The sequence below is a fragment of the Pteropus medius genome, unplaced genomic scaffold, assembly GCF_902729225.1.
Source record: "Pteropus medius unplaced genomic scaffold, Ma_sr-lr_union100, whole genome shotgun sequence".
Lineage (NCBI taxonomy): Eukaryota > Metazoa > Chordata > Mammalia > Chiroptera > Pteropodidae > Pteropus > Pteropus medius.
In genome coordinates this window covers 25,762,049-25,766,662 of record NW_024349803.1, presented here as the reverse complement: position 1 = coordinate 25,766,662, position 4,614 = coordinate 25,762,049, and the positions used below count along the sequence as shown (strand labels likewise).

Genomic DNA, 4,614 nt, shown 5'->3' with positions numbered 1-4,614 from the left:
AGGCGACAGCCTCTCCCTGGGTACCGGCCGTGAACTGCCCACAGAGGTGCAGGAGAGCCACAACTGACTCTCCTCCAGGTCAGCCACGCCAGCGGGTAGAAGCCCCCGGGCTGCAGAGAAGTGCAGGCGAGGAGAGCCCCAGGGAACCGATCTGCATTCACGAAAGACTTGTCTTCCGACACAAAGGGCATCTAATCCAAGCGCAGGCCGCGCTCCCCTCCCTGGGTACCGGCTGAACTGCTTCTCCATTCATGTGTGTCACCCCAGATGCTCTCTCCTCCTTTCCACCCTCCCGGGCCCAACATCCTTTCCTCCTGCCCGACCCGGGGTCCCTGACACTCCCCCCTCCTCCTGCTGGGACCTGGTCCATACACCCTCTCCTTCCTGGACCTGGCCCCTGACACTCCTCCTCCTGCCCGGACCTGCCCCTGACACTTCTCCTCCTGCCCGACCCGGGGCCCTGACACCCCCCTCCTCCTGCCCAGACCGGGGTCTCTAACACCTGTTCATGTATCTTCTTCTGCAGCACGAATGGTTTTATGAAGTAAGTTCTGAAGTCCCCGCCCCGGCTCGCCTGTCCCCTGCGTGTCCCCGTGTCCCCTGCGTGTTGGCCGCTGGCAATTGTGGCACTAGAGCTGGGACAGCAGGACACGGAACGCGCCGTTGCGGGGACAGAGGGTGTCCAGTGCCTTTGGCCGAGTCCGCGGAAGCGCAGGCCTGTCCTCGGAAGCCCGATGGGACACCCCAGCCCGGGGCCCGCGAGGTGGGCAGACGCCATGCCAGAGGGACAGGCCTGCATGCCACCCGGGGCGCCAGGCCGCCCACCCCCCACGTGAAGCGTTTTCATGCTCCGCTTTTAGATTATAAAGGGGGAAAAAAAAGGTGACAGGTCATTTTCTTGAGTCTCTAAATAATCCAATTGCTTAAAAGGCAGATTTCATCAAACCCATTAAAATTTCTTTATGGCTGATCACTCTGGGGGCTCAGTTAGCTTCGGGAGAACACATACATGAGGTTTTAATTTCATCTGATTTCACTGTAAAATGGATTAAATGAGCATATTTAAAACGGATTCAAGGACGGTGTATGCTGCCTGTCACAGGTCATTCTGTTTGGCTAAATGAGAGATTTTCCGTATCATCCTTAGGTCCCCGGGTCCCGTGTGTAAATACGTTGCAGTGAGATGGACAATGAGCTGGAAACATAATTGAATTTCACAGGAATTCTCTAGGGCATCCATTAAAATTCAGAGGCTGCAAAAGCAGTCAGAGTTATTACAGCTATCTTTAAATTGGGGGAAAAACGTATTGTGGGAGACAGATACGAAAGATTTTATCTTTTTTTTTTTTTAAGGCGAGGCAAACCCTTGGTTGACCTCACAGATTGCAAGGACCTTGTCAGCTTACAATCCCTTATTTTTTGTTGTTATTATTATTATTATTTTTAATGCCTACAGCACCTGGTCTTCCTAGGTGGTCTCCCATCCAGGTACTAACCAGGCCCGACCCGGCTTAGCTTCCGAGATCAGATGGGATCGGGCTTGTTCAGGGTGGTGCGGCCGGAGACAGATTTTATCATTTTTCAAAATGCGAAATAACCATAGGTTTATGAAAAAATTACAAGTGCAGCCACATGGAACTGTTCCCTGCACCCCACGCAGGGACCCGCAGACCCTGTCCCCTCGCATCCTCCAGAGTCGTCCCCTCCCTCCCAACACGGCCGTCTGGAGTGGGATCTCACGTGTGCCGCCGTCCACCCCTCAGACCCCGTCAGGCTTCCCCGTCGTCCGAGTCGCGTGCTTAGAGCCAAGGACCCGACGCGACCAGACGCGTGGGTGCGACCGAGGCACCCTCGAGTCCGGAGCAGTCCCTCTGCCTTCTCTTGAGTTCATGACCTTGACCCTTTGGAAGGTGGCGGGCCAGTTACTTTACAGACTGTCCCTCGCTGCGCGTCTATGCGGTGGCCGTCGGGGCTCGGCGTTCAGGCGCGTCACCGGACGGGCGTGGTGTTCTCGCTGCTGCCTTGTGCCCGGCACGCGTCTGCAACCCGGTCAAGATGGCGTGTGGCAGGTTTTTCCAGTGGAGAACTAGCTGTTTCCTCTGGGTAACTAGTCACTTGCTGGGGTGCTTAGGAGTTATATGACTGGCCTGTTTCTCATCAGACGTTTCACTAGTATCTGTCTAGTGGACGCTTGGATTGCCACCCGCTCAGTGGCTTGCTGTCTGCTGCTGTTTGTTTACTCTGATGCTGTCCCTCGCCTGGCCCGTGGGGGGCGCTCTCGCCGTGCTCCAGCCCTTCAGGTGGCTCCGCACTTTCTGGCACAGTAAGGCGGCCCTGGCTCCGGTCTGCGTCCTTCACTCTTTCAGCCCAGACAAGGTCACTGTGCTGAGGAGCCGCAGAGCGGCATTTAGGAGCCAGGATGTGGGTGCTGCGTGCCCTGGTGTCCTCAGACCCCTGAGAACAGAGCGTGTGACACGCGGCGCGTGTGTGTGCACAGAACACGCTCACAGCTGCATGCGCTGTCATTCCGTAGCTGTCGTCTGTGCACGGGGACCACGTGGCCACAGCATCACCTGCAGCGTCACCCGAACGCCACACAGCTCTGTCCAGTCCTTGTCCTTATTTTTACCTCCCTTCCATGGACGATGAGAATCGTCGCTCCTTATTTTCAGCTTGTTCACTCGTGACCAGTCCCCCGCATCTAATACCGTCCTTGGCCAGCACCCTCTCCCCACGCGAGTGACCTGCCCAGCCACGTGGACAGAGACCCCTGTGCTTGGGGTCCCTTTATGTGGACTCACTCGTGGCCGCGGTGGGCCTGCCAGGCCAGCCCTCTGCACCGGCGCTGCGGAGGGTCCCCCCGCAGGGACGTCCTGCTCCCCTGACACCGTCCTGCTCCTCCGGACGTGGCCCCTCCCCCTCCCCTGTGGCACACGTGCGCACGCCTCCTAAATGAGCCTCGAGCCTGGACTGTTCTCGCAGGGGAGGAGGGGAGGGGGACGGAGAACAGAACAGGGCGCGGGCAGGATGAGAGGGGCGCGAAGGCGCCTTCCGAGGCTCCAGTTTACGCCCGTCGTCCCTGCGTCCAGCGCGGCGTCACACTGCCCGTACCTCCCGGCGGGTCACGCGCACGACTCCCTGACCACAGGTACCTCCGCCTGCGCTTCTCCTGAGCTCGCGACGCCGAGAGCTCAGCTTCCTCAGACGGTTCGGATTTTGCCAGCTCGGTGACAAGGAGTCATTCAGACGGTTCGGGTCAAGGTGACCTCTAGTGACACACCTTGAAACTATACCGAAGGGCCCAGAGTTAGGCTAAGCAGTTGTTCGGAGAATGTCGATTTCCGATGTTGACATCTGTCTGACAAATATTAGGAAACAGCTCTTTCCCAGCATTGGTCTTAGTCATATGTAAAGTAATAATTAAGAGCAAACAGATACGGCCATAATTCACAGCAATCTCATTCGTTCTGAACGCGCACTAGCGTGTCACAAAGCCGTTTATCACATCAGCCGAAGCTGTAACTTTACAGAGTGGATCGTTTCGTATGTTACGTCATGGCATTTTCCTTATCAGAGCTTTGAAACTATTCAGAAACCTTTCGGCCAGCACTTTTTCTAGGGGTCTTCATTTTTTTTCTTTTTTCTTTTGCATTTCCAGTGAGGCGGATCTATTTTAATATTTAATCACTGTCTGGGTTGAGCGGGCAGAGAAGATTTACGATCTTATCTCATTTCTTTATTTTCACAGTGTTTTTCTTCCTCGGCAGTGCTCAGGCTGCACAGGAAACGGGGGACGGTGACGTGGCCCAGCGGGGAGCCGCCACCTCCTCTCATGTTCCCCAAGGCTCGGCTTATTCGGAGAGGAGATTAGACTCTGATGTGCTTCGTGTCAGGTTCGTGCCACCTGAGACAGTGTTCCTTGTCTCAGTGACAGCTGCCCCTCCCCGAGTCCGGTTCTCGGTCCCCGGTGCCACGTTGCTGGCCGTGGTGGTGTCACCGAGTCCGGTTCTCGGTCCCCGGCATCACCGAGTCCGGTTCTCGGTCCCCGGCGCCACGTTGCTGGCTGTGGCGGCCTCGCCCGCATGGGACGGAGACGGAGCCCAGGCGCGTGGGCCGCTGGCCGCAGCATCGCGTCAGTGCGGCTCGCAGAGGCCCGTTCTCTCGCGAATGAGGGGAAGGGTGACAGAGACGGGGCTCGTGAAAGCGCGCGCACGGGATCGGAGCTGCGGGCGAGGCCGGCCTCCCTGTCCTTGCGTGCCCGGCGCACTCAGAGACTCCCCCACCGCTGAGGGAACGCGGGCACCTCTGGCACTTGCTGTCCCGGAATCATCAGCCTCATCATGTCCGCTGACAGGCCAGGGGTCAGTAGTGCCCCCCGGACGGGGGACAGTGGCCTCCACTCACGCGGACGCCCGCGCTCCCACGCACTTCCCGTCCACTCCGAAGTGTCCTGTTAAAACTGAACACTTCAGAGGTTTAGTTTCCTTTGACTTTTCTGAACCCACGGGAAAATGAATCGATAAAGCCCAGTGGGACTTCGCCTGGTGCCTGTGACGGCCGTGCTGGCCCTCGGGGCCAAACGCTGGGGGCCACAGGCTGCCCGACACCCGGGGC

The 4,614-nt window shown here is 57.8% G+C and overlaps 1 pseudogene; it reads right to left on the bottom strand.

Annotated features, from left to right (window-relative positions):
* Positions 1-1,447: 1,447 nt before the first annotated feature.
* Positions 1,448-1,566, bottom strand: LOC120582686 (uncharacterized; annotated as a pseudogene).
* Between the last annotated feature and the right edge of the window lie 3,048 nt (positions 1,567-4,614).